Here is a 23,148-nt window from a genome sequence, read left to right on the forward strand (position 1 = left end):
TATGGGCTTTTCTTTTAGTGGTAGATTAGAGCATTTCTTGTATTACATTTAGGAAAGTTTTTAAAAATTTGCTTTGGAATGATAGTTGCTATTTCTATTAGCCTGACTTCTGCACTATTTCTGTTGGCTGAAATCACTTCTATGAGTTTAATTTATTTCCCAGTTTTGCAATTATCAGGGTTTTTTTTTTCCTGGGTTTATGTTGACCTATATATACTAAAATTTGAATTTAAAATTTCTGGTCGCTGGAGATGAAAGTTCTCCTACAGAGATAATTAGGTACTATGGATATAGTTTTTCAACCTGTGCTGTAAATTTCAGTGAGGATTGTCCTCTATAATTACTTTTAGCACTTTCTGATTTTTGCCCTTGGTGTACTATGCTTTGAGTTCAGTGCCCCTGAAACACATCATTCTCTTCCCTTTGAAGGTCACTAGGCTTAACCCTCTGCATTGGACTAACACTGTGAAGGAACACAGTAGCAATCAACAGTAACTTTAGGCCCTAAGTAACATAATAAAATCCTACTAAACATTAATCACATTTCCACATAATTATCATCTTTTTTTCCTGAAAAATAATTGAATGTTCATTAACAGAGACCCAGAATAGCACTTTGTACTCATTCCTGTAGTTCTTCATCTAACATTTTTGTTGGAATTACTGAGCCATATTTTTTATATTTGGTGAAAAGATGATAAAACAGTATTTTTTAATTTTCATATTAGTAATTTGCATGAAGTGTTTTTTGTAGCAAGTTTATAAGTATTTAATGTAAGAATTATTTTGAAATCAAACAAATGCACAATATAAAGACATATAGGAACAATTGTACTTATGGAAGTAGGCATGGAGTTTTTTTAGAAGCAAATAAGAACTTTATTGAACCTCCTTATACAACCATGAAATTTAAGGATAATCTCAAGAGGCAGACATGAGACTCTTTTTGTCCTTTATTTATTTTTAAAATTACGAAGCCATTAACCTAGCCTTTGTTATAACCCATCAGCAGTTTGGAAAATACTTATTTCTGATGGAATTAAATTTGCTGTTCATGCTGATTCATTTTTCATGTAAATGATTTTGACGTTAGCTTATTAGATTAGACTATTGGTAATAATGAGAGCATTAAGAGTAATATAATAGAATGGGAAAACTTAGTATATAATTACTGAATAAAGAGTAATAAGGCAAATATCTGGCTGATAAAAATACTGTTAATGATAATGACATCTTATTTCAGAATATAAGGTAGGGAAAAAGTTAGGTATTACAGGATGTGACCAGACTAAGGTCAAGATTTAAAATAGATAAAATCAGGTCAGGACAGGGAGCTAACACAGATCCGCTATGAAGGGGCAAGAAGTTGGGGGCGAGGGGAAGGAGACAGCGGGGAGACAAACAGGAGTGGGTGATAAGTTTAAAGGGAGCTGTAGAGGCATAATGAGAACCCTGAACTCCAGTCACATGTAGCAAGGTATTTGGGTTTTTTAAGTTGCCAGAAAGAAATATAACTAACTTAAGCAAAAATAGAATTTATTGAACAGTTATGTGAGTGCTTACTGCAACCATGAAAGGATTGGAGGACCAGGCATGGAAAATGATAAACCCAAAATGGCTCCAAAGTGTAAAAAGTATGACTGCTTTCTAGACTCATGGAGGCACATTTGCAGTTTTCATTCTGATGCACAATTCAGGTTCTAAAGAGGGAGTGTCCACATGCTAAGTTTTGTTACCCCTCTACCTCCGGGTAGAGAAGGGCAATACACCTTGAATAAAGCTACCGCTGAGCTACAAACAAGAGGAGAAGAGGCAATTTCTCAAAAGAAGAAATTACCAAAAGAAGGTAAAACAGATGCTGAATAATAGCAAGCAACAACAAATAATAATAACAATAATAATAACAGCAACAAAAGGCACAAACTGTCTAGTGCCATAGATAAATTTATAGATACATAACAGATTCTGAAGGAATGATACAACAACAGCAGCACCACAGCATGGGGTATAATGATACTTTTATTAAGGAATCCATCATCACCATTCATTCCTTTCTTCATTGCTATTTCAGTTTCTTAATTATAATTAGTGTTTGTAGCAATGCTTTTCTTCCCCTGAATATAGTGTGTTTCTTTGACAGTTATCTTCTCCTGAGAGACTCACTGCTTACTCAACATTCAAAAAAATTTTGGTTCAGTTAATTCGGATTAGGGTAAATATTGTATCTGTGGCAACTGAGACTGGAGGGCGGATTTCAAAGTCAAGAAGAGAAGAGATCATAGGCACAGATGCCTAGGGGTTCTGTTACAGAGAAGCAGTCCAGCACCCTGCTTGTCTGATTGGGGAAAGACATTCTAAGAGCGGGTTTCAACTCAGTCTGAAAACTTTTAGATTCAAAACTGTTGGTTTTTATCAGTTAGCTGTTCTCGTCCTCCGGATCTCTGTATTACTAAATCCTTCCTGCCACAGTTTGTGCCTGTAAAGCAAAGGTATCATCTCTTGGTTTAAGTGTGATAGCAAGTTTTTCTGTATTTTTCAGAAGATTCTGCCTTTCTTTTTGTAGTAAGTCTTTATTGAACACCTAGATCAGTAAGTAGATCAAGAATTGTGTCAATTAATGTCAATCTCTGGAAATCTAATCCTTCTTAAACCAAGGACCTGACCGTAGCAGGATTTAAGACTGCATGCTGTTGCATTTTTTCTTCAGTAAATGGCAGTGCTGTGAAAAATATAATGAAAACCTCTCACTGAAAATACCAGAGTTAAAGATAAATGAGTGTCAGCTAATCTAATTTTTAAAACAGAACCAGGTGTGTATGAGTAGTTAAAGAATATGTAAAGAATAATGTCTAGGTAATGGACTCTAGTAAAGAAGCGACATTAGCAAATATAAATTGTGTTTCGTTCTGTGTTTCTCTTTGCAAAGCTCATGGCTAAATGAACTATGTTGTTAAGGTCATTAGAAAATCCTCCAAGTACTTTGAAGTATTGAAGCCTGTATCTATGAAATATTTTCTACTAGGCCTTTCAGATTTTCCCCCAACAGTGGTTCTCGGATTTCAGTATGTAAGGTGGTTTTGTCTACTGACATTTCACAGAGACCCACAGCTATGCCAAGCTTCAGAGGCTACAGTCCAATATAACTTATAAGTATTTGTTAATCTACTCTGCTTACATTAGTGATTAAATGTGTAAACTCAGTAGCCACACCTGAATCCCTGTTGGATTAAAATCTTGACCACACCACTTACTAGTTATGTGACTTCATGAACCGTATGCCTCTAAGTCTGCTTCCTTGTATATGCAAAATGGTGAATCTAAAAATTACCTGTCATGCGCATGTAAAACAGTTAGCTAGGTACTGGTGCATACTGAGCATTCAAAAAGTATTAGCTATTTCTGCATCATTGTTCAGTTCAATAGGCTTCTTTTCTTACAAAGTCATCCTAGAAGAGTTCCATTTGAGTGATCCTTGTTTAGGTTTTGATCAATTGGGCAATTTTAGAAAACTGATATAACTTGTTATTTAATGTTCAGTAGAAGCCCTGTAGAAGATTGCTCATGGTCATTTCCTTAGCTTTGTTTGCATTTTGACCTACTAGTCCTATTTTTTTATTGTCTCCTATTATTTGATTATTAGAAATCAAATCACGCAGTATGAAAGAATAGTATCATTTTATGTATTTTCTGGTGTTGGCTTTACATACTGCATTCCTGGTGCAGGTATAATGTAATTTTGACATCCTCTAGACCTAGCAATAACTCAGGTGTTTACAATATGGATGTCTAAAGACATCGTATAAGTTTTAGACTGTAAGCTTCACAATGACATACACCAGTGATTCTCTGACTTACATGTTATGGCCCCGCCCCAAATGGCTTGACCCCCAAAGGCAAAGGCAAGGAGAACAGTAAAAAACTACTCCTGGCACCGTTGTCTGTGACTCCCACCAACTCAGAAAAGCCACCAAGGGAATGAGCTGTATGTACCATCTCTCAGCAGCAGAGTTCAGTAATATAGCAGAGCAGAAAGACAGAACAAGGAAGGCCATTCTGACATATTTGGTTTGTGCCTCCACAACTTTACCTACAGGACACATTGCAGGCACATATGGTGCTCAAGAGGCTCTGCAAGTCCCAAGTCCTCGGCAGCACCAATATTTACCCTCTGTGCCTTCTCCTAAGGCCCCTTTTCCGGTCCCCCAAATTTGCCCATTTCCTTCCACCAGAGGAAAGTTCACCAGCTATTATGGTAGACATTTATTTTACTTGCCTGTGGTTTTACTCATTGCAGTGTCACTTGTATAAAGAGAGTTTGCTGTAGCTGACCATCAGGGTTAAAACTTGCTCAGCCTTTTCTGCCCCCTTGTAATTATCTTCAGCACTGACATTGACGTGCTCCATTTTTTTTTTAATTTTAACGTTTATTTATTTTTGAGACAGAGTGAGACAGAGCATGAACAGGGGAGGGTCAGAGAGAGGGAGACACAGAATCCGAAACAGGCTCCAGGCTCCGAGCTGTCAGCACAGAGCCCGACGCGGGGCTCGAACCCACGGAGTGGGAGATCGTGACCTGAGCCGAAGTCGGCCGCTTAACCGACTGAGCCACCCAGGTGCCCCTGATGTGCTCCATTTTTAATGGCATCAAAAACAGAAGTAAAACCTATTTCATCCACATATGACCAGCACATATACTCCAGATTCACCAATTTACTATTTCTACTAATACACTTATACTAATGTAATCTATAAATCATTCCAAAGCAGAAAGAATTATGCAATTTCTTTACATGCTCTTTAACAAAAGTCTATTTATATGCATATTATATAATTGAGTGAATTCTGTTAATCTGGTAAAATACATTTCTGAATCTCCCTAATCAATACTGACTATTAAGACTATTGCTAGCTGGGGCACCTGGATGGCTCAGTTGGTTGAGCATCCGACTTCAGCTCATCATGATCTCACAGTTGGTGGGTTCAAGTGCTGCATCAGGCTCTGAGCTGACCGCTTGCTCAGAGCCTGCAGCCTGCTTCAGGTTGTGTGTCTCCTTCTCTCTGCCCCTCCCCTGCTCATGCTTTGTCTCACTCTGTTTCTCAAAAATAAATAAATGTAAAAAAAAAAGACTATTGCTAGCAATGCCTGTCTTGCTGACTGTTAAATCATAATCACTTTGTAGAGTACTTGACACATAATATATTTCCAGTATACATTTGTTGATGAAAGGAATCAAACTATTTGTTCTAGAATGTGAGAACATTCTAGGCTTTGGGATATAGCAATATTTAGAGGTAGCATTGATTATCAGCTATTTAGTTTTGTAACACTTTTTGTTTTAAAAAACAAGTAGGTAAATACTTGAGGCGTCCATGTCGATCATCTTACTTGAAATGTCCACAGCAGCACCAGCATGCTAAGTCAACTTACTGTTTTATATTAAGATGTGGCCCAAACAATCAGGACAGGTTATGCAAATTTGTAGAGGTCAGTACCTAGAACTGAAGTGGAGAATGGAGTTGAAGAAGCCAAGAATAATATCAAAATGTTATGGAGAAAAACAAAAAAAAAGAATCCCAACCTGCTGTAATTAGGGATCTGGCAAGTGGGTGAATGGTGGTTAACAGGAAATTCATAGGCAAGGTTCTCAGGTATTCAGCTTTGATATTGACCACCATGCACCTGTGAGCAAGACTTGTGACCCAGAGACCTTACTCCTTGTGGAGGGACACAGGCAGGCAGGCACTTAAAGAGTTGCAGAAGGAAACTTAGGAAGAAGGTAGAGACAAAGTAGAGACCTCCTGCCACTTTTCTCTTTATAAATCACTACTAATTACTTTAACTTAACTCCTTGTTATACATGTGGTCTGCAGACCAGAAATATCTACCTTACCTGGGAGACACATGGGTTCAAATAGATACCTACTGAATCAGAATCTGTATTTTAATAAAATCTCTGGGTAATTTTTGTGCACATTGTAGTTAGAGAAGCATTATGCTAATCTCTTGAGGTGACCAGACACTGGGAATACCCTGCAGAGAAGCCTTGGACACAGGCCGTAATCACCATATGTGCAAAATAGGAACCTGTGGTTTATGGCAGAGTCCTTAGGATGTGAGAGTCTGAATGCCTGCCTGGAAAGACTTTGGCGCACTGAGAAGTGTAGCCTCTGGAATGGAATTGCAGTCGCTGGTCCGTGGGTAATCCTAGGAGTACCTACCCGATGATGCATTTATAACAGATGAACTACACAGGGGAGCTGGATCTCTCCTGGTTCCAAGGACAGGATAACAGCGACCTTGTAGCCAAGAAACTTCCTAATGCCTTCAGTAGGGGACTAGTACCTTGCCAGCTGGTACATTATTAGAACATGGGAACAGAAAGTGCAGATTATTTCTATAGCATCTTGACTTGATTCTCTCATAAAAAAATAGGCTCAGGTCACCTGCATGGCTCAGTCAGTTAAGCGTCCGACTTCAGCTCAAGTCATGATCTCGCAGTCCATAGGTTTGAGCCCTGCATCAGGCTCTGTGTTGACAGCTCAGAGCCTGGAGCCTGCTTCAGATTCTGTCTCCCTCTCTTTCTGCCCCTCCCCTACTCGTGCTCTGTCTCTCTCACTCTCAAAAATGAATAAATGTTAAAAAAAAGATTTTGTTTTTAAATAAAAAAAAGAAAAACAAAAAAGAAAATAGGCTCACAAGAAAAACAAACAAACAGTCAAACAAATGCCCCCAAGAGCAGCAGGTAAAAATTCAATTATCCTGAGTAGGACAGAAATATCACACAGGAAGGTTTAATTTCAAGAGTCAGAGGGTTATGTTAGAGTTACTTAAATTTCTTCTACATTGACAGTAGAGGCGAATGTTTAGCATCAATGTTACTATCAGTGCCATTTAATATTTAATAATCACTTACATCTTCAAAATTATAAAACTATGAATTCATGATGAACATTGTTTTCACTATATTTTTACAACTTGTCTGGTAATTTGGGGTTTCTTATTGTTTGTTCTGGAGCAGAAGCAAATATTTTCATCAGTCATCGTTAATATGAAAAAGAAAATAAAAAATTCCTATTTTTAGAAGTGCAAGTTATCAGATGACTTGTCTGCAAAAGATAATTTCTCATATTTGTAGCTGGAATCTTTGAATATACATTGGAAAGTTTACTTTGAGCACATCTGAAAAATGATCCTAAATTTTTCATGGACTTGTTCAAATTTTCTTTTCAAATGGTAGCCTGTGATGTGCTGGGCTGGCTGAGTCAGTAGAGCAAGCGACTCTTGATCTCAGGGCTGTAGGTTCAAGCCCCATATTGTATGTAGAGATTACTTAAAAGTAAAATCTTAAAAAATGGTAGCTTGCTATTCTATGTGATTGTTAATATTCTAGATATAAGTCTTCTAAGGTTTACTTGGCTAGTTAACAGACTACATTTAACTCATAAAAGAGGTTCTCAGGAAATAGACTATGCATGCCAATGAGATGTAACAATAGATGATCACAGTTTCCTCATATACGCCTCAATTTCCTCAGCTATAAAATGGGAATCATGGTTTAATGGTGAATGATCTGAGTCAGTCTGCATTCTCAAGTCTGAGTTTCTGCTCCTTCCAGCTGCTTAGTCAGTTTCTCCAAGGCCACAGTCCCAAAAGGATAGGAAATTCCTCTGGCAGAATTGTGTCAAGGTCACATCATGTCTTGGCACTAGTCCACTTCAGGAGATGTGCATCTCAAAAAACAGACAAGAAGGGGCGTCTGGGTGGCTCAGTTTGTTAAGCTTCCAACTCCTGATTTCAGCTTAGGTCATGATCTTAGGGTTTGTGGCTTCAAGCCCCGCGTCAGGTTCTGCACTGACAGAGTGGAGCCCGCTCAGGACTCTCTTTCTGCCCCTCCCCTACTCATGTAGGCACATACATCTCTCTCTCTCTCTCAAAAAAATAAACTTAAAAAAAAAGGACAAGAAGAGATGTCTTTATTGGAGAAAACCTAAGAATGTTGAACATATCTATTGACCCACAAATTTGCAATAGATCACCTAACCACATGGAAGGATTTGGGGGTAAGAATGGGGCCTAGTTGATAAACAGAAAGCTTTCCTTGATCCATTGTTATCATAATTATGACAGCAACTTTATCTAGCAACCCCACAAAGTTATTAACAAACTTGAGTGACTTAAAATGTAAAACTTAAGTATAATCTCATAGAAATGGATATTAGAAATGAAAAATAATTACATATGATTAATATAATTATGCGTTTAATTTGATATCTTTTAAATAGTTAAGCTTATGGATGAGTATACTCTTTCTGTATTTAATCCAACTTTCTTGGAACAATTTTGTGCAGAGGAACCTAAGGGAAAACTCTGTGCTTTATCTTAGAAACACCAGTAGTTTGGGACAGATTTAAAGCATTTAGTGTAAGCAAAACCTGAGTGATTAAATTGAGTAATTTTTTTTTCTCCTAATTCCCAGCGGTCAATATGTTGTGGTGAACTTAGATCTTTTCTGTGTTGTTTTTATGTACAGGAAATTGCTTTGCTAGAAATAAAGCTTTTCCTCAAACTGTGGTTAAAGATAATAATTTAAAGGGATGCTTCTCTATTATTTCATTTTCAAGGCTTATGATATTATAAATCTGTTGCTTATTTTAATAGCATGATTCTATATATATTTGGGAGATATACTTTACTATAGATTTTGCCAAATGTTAATGTTAATTGCTTGTTTTTTATTTTTACATTGAAGGCCATAAGTTTAACAATATAAAAAGATTTAAGTATGAATTCAGAAGTTCCTAGATTTTGACATGTATGTACAAGTGTTTTTGAAAATTTTCCTGGAAAAGTTGAAGATATATCTATATGGAACAAAAAGAAAAAATGTCATTACATAAACTAATTTCAGGTGACTGAGCATTATTTTACAGTTGTCTTACCTCTGTGAGATTTAAGTCTTCTAACCATGTTTGTTCTATCAATTCCAGCCTTAAGGTCAATATATTTGAGGAAAAAAGTGGTCCAAAGATACAAGTTAAGTAGTTCTGCCTTTCTCTATCATCTCTTGCTATAAATCTCTTTTTAGCAGGTGCTCTATGTACTCAGAATAATGAATCTTAGAAAGCAAGAGGCCATAGATATTCACAGCCCAATCTTATACCCATTATACAAATACAAATGCCCCTTTATAGTATCTGTTACAAATGGTAATTTGGCTTCTTTTGAACACTTTTTTTTTTCTTTTTCAACGTTTTTTTTTATTTATTTATTTTTGGGACAGAGAGAGACAGAGCATGAACGGGGGAGGGGCAGAGAGAGAGGGAGACACAGAATCAGAAACAGGCTCCAGGCTCCGAGCCATCAGCCCAGAGCCTGACGCGGGGCTCGAACTCACGGACCACGAGATCGTGACCTGGCTGAAGTCAGTCGCTTAACCGACTGCGCCACCCAGGCGCCCCTCTTTTGAACACTTTCAAGAGTGACTATTATTATTGTGGAATATATCTTTGGACTAAACTTAATTCTGTATTTTTGTGATGTTTACTACAGTCCTAAGCTCACCATCTGCATCTTTAGAGAAGCCTAACACTTTATCCATTTAATGTCCATCCAAATGCATGAACACTGCTGTCATTCTCCCAGCTGTTTTTGTTTGTTTGTTTGTTTGTTTGTTTTTCTCTGCTAATAGTCCAAGCCCTTCGACATTTTTCTCTTGAATGGTTTTTAAACCTTTTATTGTTTCCTTTCTTGTCCTTGCCTGGTTTCTCCTCAAATTTTGGTTACTTTTGTATACAGTGAGGACTTTAAATATATAGACTTTTTCAATTATTGTCTGAACTTAGAAGGGAAGGTGTTCCTAGGACCTAAACCTTTCAACCTGTAATTTATCACAGTTATATTAATGCAATCCAAGTTTAATGGATGCCTTACTTAGGAGTGCTTTTATTTTACATTGTAATGATTTTTCAATCAAAAAATATTAAAGTGTTTTTCATATAAAATACAATTAGGCAAGTGCTCTTTCATACTGTGTTAATGCAATTTACTTATCTGAATGTAAAATCAAGGCTTTATATTTTATCACTGCTGATGTTCATTTTGTTAGTTTTGTTCTATGATCTCTCTTTAAAAATGTCTTTTAAAATTTTTATTCTATTTTCTATTAGCAACCTCTCCCAGACTCCAGCCACCTACCTTCTGGTGACTAATGAATGGGACAGTGTTAAGTTACATCCTAGAAGATCTCTCTCCAGGCCTATATAAACTATATATGTAGATGATGATAAAATAATTAATACTGCTTGAGTGCAGAATTTCAAAGACTTGTAAATCCACCAACCTGTAAGTTTATATAGTCAGATTTCTCTAAGTTGCCTATGTGGCTGGCATAGGAAAGTTTATGAAATACCTTGCCAAAATAAAGAATTGTAAGATCAGTATCATTTAACTTATGTACCATGTCTAGTATCAAAACAGGAAATATTTATTTTAGTATTATTTAGTCTTACTAAACTCATGCTAGTTTCTTTTTCTCCTTGTTTTTTTTTTTTTTTTTTTTTTTTTTAGAGTGGGAGGGGCAGAGGGAAAGAGAGAGAATCTTAAGCAGGCTCCACATTCAGGGCTCAATCTCACAACCACAACGTCATCACCTGATCTGAAATCAAGAATCAGATGCTTAGTCGACTGAGCCACCTAGACACCCCAACTCCTGATAGTTTCTAAAGAAGTTTCCTATGATTAAGTAAGATTAGGCTGTATACAAAAACATTTTATAAATGTTACAAATACAAATGCATTATAAGAGATTATTAAGGTTGAAGAAAGATCTGTTTAATAATAATCTGTTCTCAAACTTTTATTGAACACATTAAACATTCTGGTAAGTTGTTAGAATCTTTAACAACTCCCAGAAAAAGAACTAGTAAAGAATAAATCTCAATAAATATGTATGCAATTAATGCATGAGTGAATGCCTGTAGTTGATTGTGATGGGCCTTGGGAGCCCATGTGGAACTGCATGCGGCCAATCAGACTGTGAGGATGACTGCGAGGATTGTGGTGTGGGATGGGTTCTTTTGAGTGTACTTGAGAAATAGCAAAGAGAAAATGACAAGCTCAGACCTGTTAACTCTCAACTTAAATCACTATCTGAGAATCAGAGAGGTTCCATATAGCCCTAAACTAAGATCTTATTTCTGGAAACTGCAGGGTTGATATTGCTGAAAATCTGTATTACAATGCTCACTGAATTCAGTCTCAGCAGATTTGTCATATGAAAGGGAGGGCATTAACTGATCAAGAATGGGACTCTGAATATTGGGATGGGTATGTGTGTTGTTGAATGCTGATGACATTGACACTCTTGAGCCTCCAGATCACTTTGAGACTCCCATCCCATTAGAAGTAGCTTTCCTTCCAGTATCTGAGACTAGCCTTCTGCTTGATAATCTTCTGATAACCTTATCTAGGGTGAACATGTGGAAGGAGGATGTCAAAACTTCCTATAACTGTAACTAAGATCAAATCTCATCATGTTCCAAGAAGGATGGGTACATAAAAATTACCCGGGAAGAAATAGCTTACACATGAAAGAATTCCAAGTCTGCAAATATGTTGACTGAAACCTAAGGAATGAATGGGAAAGGAGTCTATGGATGTTAGACCAAAGCAAATGAAATAAAAACCCAAATCTAGCTGAATTCATTGATAAGGGTATATTTGCTGGAGACTCAGGGTTGGGGAGGTAATTAAATTTTTCTTTTAATATTTTTATTGAAATATAGTTGACATATAACATTGTATAACTTTAAGGTGTAAAACATTGACTTGTTACATGCAATATGATACTCACATTGTGTTAGGTAACATATCTATTACATCACATGATAGCATTTATTTTTTGTCATGGGAGCAATTAAGGAGATTCTGTTTTTAAATGGACTAGCTGGTGCAGTAGGAGATGGTTCTGAAGGATTATGTGGTTCATTGGCTTAAAGTTAGACTCCATGACAGTAGCCTATAGTTAACGAAGCTGACATGCTACTTCAGTATGATATGGAGGAAGGAAACCAAAGACTTAGAGATTTAGTAATGTTGGACTGGGGGGTGCCTGGGTGGCTCAGTCGGTTGAGTGTCCGACTTTAGTTCAGGTCATGATCTCACAGCTCATGAGTTCGAGCCCTGTGTCAGGTTCTGTGCTGATAGCTCGGAGCCTGGAGCCTGCTTCAGATTCTGTGTCTCCCTCTCTCTCTGCCCCTAACCCACTCACATTCTATCTCAAAAATAAATAAACATTAAAAAAAAGAAGAAGAAGAAACATTGGACTGGATTTATTGTGTGCAACTATGCTTCATGAGAAGGTCTGAAAGACATTGCCCTCGGTGAGGCATTGAAAAATATATTAGTGAGGGAACACCTACAGTCTTGAAAAACTTAGTGGTTACTTGCCTTTCACGGTCATGCATGATGCAGGGCAGGAATTTTTAATCTAGTACTATTGACATTTTGGAGAGGATAATTCTTTGTTTTGAGGGACTTTTCTGTGTATTACCCTCCCCTGAATCATGACAATCAAAAATGCCTCCAGATATTGCTGATTGTTCCCTAGAGGGAACAAAATTAATCCTGGTTGAGAAGCACTATTTTATAGGGTGATATCTGTATTAGTTTACCATTGCTGCTATAACAAATTGTCAGAGATTTAGTAATTTAAAACAACATAAATTTATTCTACTGTATTTCTGGAAGTCAGAAGTCTGAAATAAGTCTCACAGGGCTAAATCCAGGATGTTGGCAGGGCTGCTTCCTTTTTCCAGAAGAAAATCTACTTCTTGTCTCTTTCAGCTTCTAGAGACAGCTCATGGTCCCTTTCTTTATATTCAACACACAGTGTAGTATCTCTTTCCTCTGACCTCCTGTCTATGTCTTAAAAAGACCCTTGTGATTACATTGGACCTACCCAGACAATCCAGGATAATCTGTCCATCTCAAGATCCTTAACTATATCTACAAGGCCTATTTTACTATGTAATGTAATATATTCACAGATTTCTGATATTAAGATGTGGACATCTTTGCAGGGAGGAAGGGAAGACATTATGCAACCTAGCACACTACTGTTAAAATGGGTACCCTGATCTCAGTGGGCATTATAGGATCTCAGAGTAGCAGGATCCTGTGGCAGCATTTAATTGCCAAAGACAGGTAGAAACATCTATTTTAAAGGGCAGCAGAGACCCACAGGCCATCAGAATACCTTCGCCCCTGGAGATCTTTGGAGGTAGATTATCATGTCCCTAGCAAAATAAATGGGCAGACTAGGAGAATATCACTTGGTCTGTGCAACCGAAAAAGCTCTAGGTCTGGTAGCCATAAACCTGACTGAAGTCTCCACAATGGTGAGCCATGGCTTCTCACTCCATTTCCAGACCTATGTCAATTCACAGATCCAGAGTTCCCTGATTAAAGGGGAGGCCAAGTCCCCTTGATGAAGAAATAAGGTTCTTTTTCACCGCTGGTGAAAGTACCCATCAGAAATCTCCCTCTACTCCCTTTTCAAAAGGGTGTGGACCATTTACATATACCACATTTGTGTAATTTTGACCCATTTACAAAGTGACAGGCTGCTAGTGTTGAGTGGGGACCAGAAAAAGAGAAGGCTCCACAGCAAGTTCAGGGTGCAGTTTAAATTTCCCTGCCACAAAGAGCTCATGATGTAGCAGATCCAATAATGATACTTCAAGTGTCCATGGCAAAGAGGATTGCTGAATGGAACTTTAGCAAGTGGACCTCTAGGTTTTGGACTATATATGTGTTCCATCTTCTAAAAATAATTGCACTCCTTTTAAGAAACATCTGTGGTTTGCTATGGGACGTTGCTAGAGACTGAATTCTAACCATAGGTATCATGTCTACAGGCAGCCTGAGCTTCCCAGCGTGAAATGGGCATTGTCTGACTCAGCCAGAAGGTTGGGCATAGGCAGCAGTAATCTGTCAGGAAATGCAAATGCTGTAAAAGAGATCAAGTTTGGGCAGATTCAGGAAGTTCTGGAAGGTAAAGTGATTTGCAGGAGCAGGTATTTTGGGCTCCATTGACACAAACCATGCAGTGATTATGACTAGGTGTTTGTTTTTTTTTTTAATACCCAGAAAATACTTAGAAAATATCACAGCTACTTCTAAGGACAAATTACTGAATTTTCCTGAAGTTACTATTGAGTAGGCCTTATTTCCAGATTGTGCACTGAAATGATTAAGAGTCACATTAATTTGGATTCAAAGTTTAACTTTGCTATTTATTCATACTGAATGTTGAACGATTTACATAACCATTCTGAGCTGCCTCAATTTCCTCATCTGTAAAATGTGGTATTACCACTTACCTCAAAGGATTATTAAGATTAAATAAAATAATTTGTATAAAGTAAATATAGCAGGACAAAATTGTTAGTTTCCTTCTTTTCTTTATCCCATCCCCCCCTCCAGTAACTTAAGAAGAAAGGGATTAATTGCCTTGTGCTTTAATATGTTGAACACAAAACCAATTCGTTTGAATTAGGTCAAGCAAAAGTTCAGCCATTTGGCTACTAGTATCCATCCATAATGGAAATATTATGGTGTGTATTTTTTCCTAGAGGCCATTAGACCGTAGGCCATTTGGATGTCTTTAGAAGAAAGAATGATGATCTTGAATTGCATAGAAAATTTCATACTTTCTCATTCTATACACTTTATTCTTTACCCTTTTCAGAGAAAGTGTTTCTGCAACAAGAGAACTTTTAAACTATGTCCTGATGATATTTCGCTGCATTGGAACAAAAAACCGACAAACTCCCAAAAATATTTACACTATGAAAAAGTGATGGGGCAGGGTATGGAATACAAAAAAACCAAACAATCTCAAAGAGTAAGATATGTTCCCAAATTAGAAACTGAATTTAAACAGTGAATGGTTAAAGATTTTAAAAAGCTATGGCAAAACCAAAGATTTTAAAAATTTCTTTATGTATGTTAGAGCTATTTACTTTTTGGTTTCATGTACATCATACGTATTATATAGCAGTAGGCACTTTTGCTTTCCCTAGCCATTTTATTCATGTACTATAAAAGCATATTTTGACCCTCTGGATGTCTATTTAGAAATAATGTAACTAAATGAGATTTCATACTCATATGATTTTTTTCAGATGGTCGCAGACTTTTAAGGTTCAATTATCCAAGTTATTGAAGGGGCAGACTTGGACAGTACATCTTGAGAGTAAATAATCCAAACTTTACTGGGTAATATGGGATTAAAAATAAACTGAGGGGTGCCTGGGTAGCTCAGCTGATTAAGCATCCAACTCTTGATTTCAACTTAAGTCATGATCTCCTGGTTCATGAGATAGAGCCCCAGGTCAGGCTCTGTGCTGGCAGCATGGAGGCTGCTTGGGATTCTCTCTCTCCCTCTCTCTCTGTTGCTACCCCACTCAGCTGTCACTCTTTCTCAAAATAAATGAATAAACGTTGAAAAAAACTGAAATAAGAACCAGGCAACAAAATAATTTTTTTCTAGAACCAAGAATTATTATTTTTTGGATGAGTTATTTAAATTATTGAAACTCACTAAGCCTCAGTTTCCCCATCTCTTTACAAGAAGAGAGTTAATGGGGCACCTGGGTGGCTCAGTCGGTTGAGCATCTGACTTTGGCTCAGGTCATGATCTAACAGTTTGTGGGTTCAAGCTCTGTATTGGGCTCTGTGCTGACAGCTCAGAGCCTGGAGCCTATTTCAGATTCTGTGTCTCCCTCTCTCTCTCTCTGCCCCTCCCCCACCCATTCTGTTTCTCAAAAAAATGAATAAACGTTAAAAAAGTAAAAAAATAAATAAAATAAGAGAGAGCTGAGAATGGGAGAAGAGCGGAGCATCTAAGCAGTACACCCAGCCTCCTCTTCTCGCCACACCTCACTCTCGCAGCCCACCCGCCCTGCTGCCTGCTCGCAGCCCAGAACAGCTTCCACCATGGCCACCTCTGCGAGTCCCCACATGAACAAAGGCATCAAGCATGTGTACATGTCCCTGCCTCAGGGTGAGAAAGTCCAAGTACATTTGGATTGATGGTGCTGGAGAAGGCCTGCGCTGCAAGACCCGGACCTTGGAAAGTGAACCCAAGGATATAGAAGAGTTGCCTCAGTGGAATTTTGATGGCTTTAGTACTTTTCAGTTTGAAGGCTCCAACACTGACATGTATCTTGTTCCTGCTGCCATATTTCGGGACCCTTTCTGCAAGGACCCCAAACAGCTGGTGTTCTGTGAAGTCTTCAAGTACAAACGAAAGCCTGCAGAGACCAATTTAAGGCATACCTGTAAACAGATATTGGACATGGTGAGCAATCAGCACACCTGGTTTGGAATGGAGCAGGAATATACTCTCATGGGCACAGGTGGGCCCCCTTTTGGTTGGGCTTCCAACGGCTTCCCTGGGCCCCAAGGTCCATACACTACTGTGGCATGGGACATTGTGGAGGCTCACTACCAGGCCTGCTTGTACACCAGCATCAAGATTGGTGGGACAAATGCTGAGGTCATGCCTGCCCAGTGGGATTCAAGATAGGACACTGTGAAGGAACCAACATGGGAGATCATCTCTGGATGGCCTGTTTCATCTTGCATCGTGTATGTGAAGACTGTGGAGTGATAGCAACCTTCGATTTTAAGCGCATTCCTGGGAATTGCAATGGTGCCGGCTGCCACACCGACTTCAGCACCAAGGCCATGCGAGAGGAGAATGGTCTGAAGTACATTGAGGAGTCCATCGAGAAACTGAGCAAGTGGCACCAATACCACATCTAAGCCTATGATCCCAAGGCGGGCCTGGATAATGCCCAGCGCCTAACGGGATTCCACAAAACCTCCAACAATAATGACTTTTCTGCCAGCGTGTCCAACCGAGGTGCTAGCATCCACATTCCCTGGACTGTCGGCCAGGAGAAAGGTTACTTTGAAGACCATCGCCCCTCTGCCAACTGTGACCTCTTTTTGGTGACAGGAGCCCTCATCCGCATGTGTCTTCTCATTGAAACTGGCAATGAACACTTCCAGTACAAAAACTTAGTGGACTAGACTTGCAGCCATCAAACCCTTAATTCTCCATCCTGCCTCCGTGTTTGCCCCTCTCTTGACTGTCCTAATAGCTGTAACTCAAAGGTCAGAATATCAAGGTCTTTTTTTATTCCTCATGCCCAGTTAACATCTCTTGCTTTCTTTTGACCAGGATAGAAGGGTCAAGTTCTTAATCTTTTTACATCCCCCCCCCTTTTTTCCCTGTTACTGAAGCTGTCTAGTACATTAGTGGGGAGGGGGTGGGGAGACATAACCACTGTTTCCTTTTAATCAGGTGTGTTTGTCCAATAGGCATAGCTATCTGGACAGAGCATAGTATTTGTGAAGGGAGGGGGAGAGCTTTTTCTTTGAGGTAGCTGAGTTCTGGAGTGGGGGGATGGGTTACTTACTCTGGGATTAGGTTAGGATTTCCTCTCTTGGTGGGAAGTTCCATTTCGTATGAAGTTATAACCAGCTTTCTATTGAAAGTGAGACTTAGGAAAGAACCAAGCAGGAAAATACCCCTGTCCTCCTGGTACAGTGCTTCCCTTACCTGGAAATAAATGCCCTCACCTGAAGACAAGCTCAGCAGAAGGATGGATTGACCTACCTTAGAAGAAAAAGTTCTTATTGCTTGGTCCTCCATTTATAACACAAAGCAGAATAGTATTTTTATATTTAAATGTAAAAAAAAGTATATGTGTGTGTGTGTGTGTGTGTGTGTGTGTGTGTGTGTGTGTGTGTGTGTAGATATGTGTGTTTGTTTGTTTTGTTTTGTTTTGTTTTCCTAAAGTAGGAAAAACATTCTGGTCATTGGGAGCCAAAATTTGAGGTGAATACTCTGGTTAGAAGTAAGGATCTCCTTTTGAGCAGGGGTGAGGGAGGTATGCTTGAAAAAGTTGGCTATCTGGGGCTGTCTGTTTTTCCCTCACCACCACTGCAGGGCTTCTGTGCCCTGCTCACTCTTGGGAACAGATGGACACCACTTGGGTAACTGAGGATGCACAATGTGGAAGGAGCAATCACCTGAGCCCCTTGGCTTCAATTTAAAAGACACACACAAACACACAGAAGTTTAGAAATAACAGTTGGCTGGTCAACTTGAGCATGTTCCTGATGGGTTATTGGGATTATTTTCAGGTGGCACTAGCATGTCTTTAAAGCAGGCCTTTTGATATATTAAACATTTTTTAAAAGTAAAGTAAAATAAAACAAAATAAAATAAAACAAAATAAGAGAGTTAATGCTGTTTTACACAACCAACATACTCTTAAGTCTGTGATTATGTTAGGTTTTTCAAAGTGACTATGTTCATATATCTGAATATGATTGTCTTATTTACAGTTCCTTTTTAAATTTCTCCCGTCTCATAGAACAACTTCTTTCCATTCTTCATTTTCACTGAATATGGACATAATCACATCTTAGAGTAATTCAAATTATCAGCATAAGAAATGAACTACAGTATTACCTCACTTTTTTCTTCATGACTTCCATAGGACTGAGAGGCCTGTTAGTGGTTTAGTTAAAAAGGCCTTCCAAGATCTTTCTGGGCTACACAGTATATTAGAAAGAAAAACTTAGGCCATAAGGATCCCTTGAAAGCCTTGTAGCGGTAAAGTGTGTTAATTTCTGCACAAGATGTTTACATTGGTGTTTGCTATTGGTTTAGTAATTGAAAGTTTTTTTTTTTTTTTTACAATAGAGGATTCTCAAAATTTGAGTTGTTTCAAATAATATGTTAAATTTTTAAAGGCCTAAGTCCTGCCCCAGATTTACTAGGATTGGGGAGAGTGTCGAGGGAGGGGAGACAGCTCTATTTTTAACAGGCTCCCTAGAAGATTCTCAGGCATCAGATTTACCTATTGCTCTAAACCAGTATTTGTGGCATAAATATTGGCACATTGTCTCACTTCATTAGAGATACCATATAATATATTCTCTAAAAACTAGGGCTCCTTTGAGAGTGAAAGTGTTCTCGTCAATAATTATGTCAGTATGAAAGGCATAAAACAGGACTTCTGCGACAAAGCAGGACCAACACTTAACATATAACCTATCTTTGTAGGACCACTAAAAATCTACCTTCAAATCTCACTATGTCGCTTATTGCCCTTATTAGCTATTTTTTAATGTTACACTTTACATATATTATTAACTCATTATATATTAGTAATATTTTTGTTTTAAACGTTTTGCTTCGCACAATTAAGAAATTTAAAAATTGGCAAATATCTTGTATTTATCCACATATTTACCATTTCCAGTGTTCTTTGTTTCCATATGTAGACCCAGGTTTCCTTCTGGTGACCTTTTCTTTCTACTGAAAATCATCATGCAGATATGCTGGCAATCAATCTCTTGGCTGCTGGTTGTCTGAATACTTTGTCTTTATTCTTGAAGGACAATTTTGCTGGATATAGAATTTTTAGCTTGACAGGTTTTTTCTGCTCTTTCAAAATGTCATTCCATTGATTTCTAATTACATTTTCTGATGAAAAGGCTATGATGATCTTTGCTCCTATGTGCAAATAAAACAAAAAGTCTCGTTTCATCAAGTTGCTTTTAAGAGTTTCTCTTTTTCATTGGTTTTCAGCAGTTTGATTAGGATATGCTTTGGTATGGCTATCTTTTAATTTATCTGGCTTAGGATTTTGACAGGTTTATTGGTTCCATTAAATTTAGAATATTTTTCAAATATACTTTCTGCTTTCCCCTTCTGTCTTAAACACCAATTTACGTATTTTAAACATCTTGATATTTTTTATCAGGTTTCTGAAGTACTTGTAATTTTTTTTTCCATTTATTTTTCTCTGTGATTCAATTTGGCTATTTGATACTGCTGTGTCTTCCATGATCAATTTGGAGGTAGTCTCCAGTCAGCTATTAATTCCATCCATTAAGTTCTTCACTTCTGATACTGTGGTTTTTAATCCAAAGAAGTTCACTTTGGCTTTTTAATATACCCTTCATTTCCCCTTCATTATATTCATGTTTTACTTTAAATCTTTAGCTTGTTTGTAATCTCTCTTTTGAAGTCCGTGCTGAAAACAAACAACCTGATTAAAAAATGGCCAGAGACCTTAACGAACACTTCACCAAAGTCATATGTGATCATCAGGGAAATGCAAGTTGAAACAACAATGAAATACTACTACACACCCATTAGAATGGCCAACAACCTCATGCAAACCCCTTTGCAGACTTCTGGATGTCTTTCTCCACAAAGCTCCATTTTCTCCAATGCTTAGATATCCCAACCACCTCCATTCTCTCCCACATACATCTCTGCCTCCTCAACTCAAAAAGCCTGCTCTCTCTGCTCAGCTGCATCCTTTGCCTACCTTTCCTATGCAATGATCTAGCAAGTGCCTCCTGGCAGAAAGCCAGTTCACTTCACATTTCCTTTTCTGGGTATTCTGTCCTGTATTTTCTGCTGTTAAATGTCTGAATGTGTTTGTTTCACATACATTGTTCAGGTTTTAGGGCAAGATGATTTTAGTAACTCTGTCATGGCTGAAAATGGGAATAAGTGATGCTTTATCTTGCATTTTTAAACCATCATCAAATCTAAATTTTTGGGTTTGTCTCCATTGTTTTGTCATCAGACTAAAGTTGATTAAGAATTCTAATCATGGGGCCACCTGGGTGGCTCAGTCCCTTAAGCATCAGACCTCGACTGAGGTCATGATCTCGCTGTTTGTGAGTTCAAGCCCTGTGTTGGGCTCTGTGCTGACAGTTCAGCCTGCTTTGGATTCTGTGTGTCTCTCTCTCTCTGCCCCTCCCCTATTCTCTCTCTCTCTCCCCCTCTCTCTCTCTCAAGTGTAAATAAACATTAAAAAAATTAAAAAAAAGAATTCTCATCATATTCTTCTCTTTTGTGTCCGTAATTGAACCCTTATTTATGTGATATATAAAAGTTTCAGGAATGAAGAAAATTCTGGCCATTTTCACCCAGTATCACAATAGTCATAACAGGGTTTTTTTTTTTTTTAATTTTAATTTCACTCCCTTCATAATGTAGAGGTCTTCAACCTCAGATTTGTGAATGAAAAAGAAAAAAAATGACTGTGGTTTATAATAATGACATTATATTCTTATTTTACAATTGAAATTAAAAGTCTTTTCTATTCAAAGTATTTCTATTTATTTTGTTACTGAATCTCCCATTGAAATCTCATGTATGTCTGTTTCTTATTTATTTATAAGTCAAAATTAAATACAGGTGTCTATTGTTTGTTTATAATCAAATATAAATACAAAATATTGTATTTGAAATATATGCCTTTATATGAAACACAAGAAGTTCATTTTAAAACAATTTTATTTATTTTTTATTTTTTTTAATGTTTATTTTTATTTTTGAGAGACAGAGAGTGAGAGAGACAGACCTGGAGAGGGGAAGGGCCAGAGAGACATGGAGACACAGAATCTGAAACAGGCTCCAGGCTCTGAGCTGTCAGCACAGAGCCCGATGTAGGGCCTGAACTCACGAACTGCAAGATCATGACCGGAGCCGAAGACGGACGCTTAACCGACTGACCCGCCCAGGCGCCCCTTAAAACTCCTTTAAAAAGGGGATGCCTGGGCGGCTCAGTCGGTTAAGCGTCCGACTTCGGCTCAGGTCATGATCTCACCAAGATTGGTGAGTTTGAGCCCTGCATCAGGCTCTATGCTGACAGCTCAGAGCTTGGAGCCTGCTTCAGATTCTGTGTCTCCATCTCTGTCTGCCCCTCCCCTACTCTCACTCTCTCTCTCAAATAAATAAATAAATAAATAAATAAATATTTAAAAAAATATTTGAACTCCTTTAAAATGTAACTAAAGATAGTTTGAAACGCTGGCTTCTTTCCATAGAATCCCAGAAGGGGTACAATTGTTTTTGCTTTCGTTTAGTTTAAGAATACATTTTTCCATGAGGCAATTTACTTTACATTTTTAGACATTAGTACTGGTCAATAATTGTCTAATGCAGCATGGAAAGTATTCTTCCTCACAAGATGGGGGAGGACGGTTCAGTCAATAAAGGATCATTCTTTGGGGATCTGTCTTGCTGATACAGCAGAAGCTGGGTCTAAACGCACAGGTACATCAATTTGTGCCATAATGCACACAGACTTGAACATTCCCTTCTTTATTTATTAATCAGGTCCAGATGATGGGCGAGAATTCTCTCTTGCATATCCAAGAGTCCATACTAGAAAATTAAGTGAATAAAAAATTACGAGAAGTTATGTCAGCAACCTTGCTTCTGAGACAGCAAGTAACTGAAGGCAGCTTCAACTTTGATGACTACAGGTTTTGGAAATCAAAATACTGGATGCAAAGTAAATGATTATCCTATCACACCCTGCCTTAATTATAAAAAAAGAATATTTCATAATAGTTTATCCAATAGTCAATATTAAAAGTAAAGTGTCACAGGCATAGATTTGATCATAAAATAACATACCATCAGCAACAATCAGTATATTTTTTTCTTTGATCATTTATTTGTTGGTTTGAAAAAAAACTCATTAAAACTTTCATTTTAGACTGAAGAAGAGAGAAACTTTATTTACGTAAGCCATAAAATCTTTGTTAATTTTTTCTTTACCTGAGAACTATACATAAAACACGAAATGAATTTAAAGATTAAGGAATACTGTAAAGTAGTTATAACTATAGGAAATACTTTTTAAAGCATGCATTTTGATTACTGTCAGTAAAATTTAGTTGCACAGCTAGATGTTTATGTTTATTTGAAATTACATGAGAACACATGGCTGGAATTTAGAAAAAAATTGTGCCAACTTGTATTTTGCCTGTGATGGTAGATAAATCAGTAGCTGAATTGGACTGCAGATGCATTTGCTTCTTGTAATCAGAATTGAATGCCTTCAGGTAATACATTTGCTCTCCAGGTTACGTAGGTGTCCCCACTCCCAAGAGCAGTATGGCTTGAGATTAAGGCCACTGTCTCTGGTAGTAGACAGCTCGAAATTGAATCCCGCATTTGTTTACTGTGTGACCTTGGGCACATTACTCAGTGCTTTAGTTTATTTATCTGTAAAATGTAGAGAATCATG

The 23,148-nt window shown here is 37.8% G+C and overlaps 1 protein-coding gene and 1 pseudogene across 8 annotated transcripts in view; both read left to right on the top strand.

The window, feature by feature from the left end:
* RALYL (RALY RNA binding protein like) overlaps positions 1-23,148 on the top strand; it is a 718,293-nt gene that overhangs the window by 351,675 nt on the left and 343,470 nt on the right. The gene's annotated exons all lie outside the window — the stretch shown is intronic.
* Positions 15,809-17,217, top strand: LOC102902489 (annotated as a pseudogene).

The sequence above is a fragment of the Felis catus genome, chromosome F2 (genome assembly GCF_018350175.1).
Source record: "Felis catus isolate Fca126 chromosome F2, F.catus_Fca126_mat1.0, whole genome shotgun sequence".
Lineage (NCBI taxonomy): Eukaryota > Metazoa > Chordata > Mammalia > Carnivora > Felidae > Felis > Felis catus.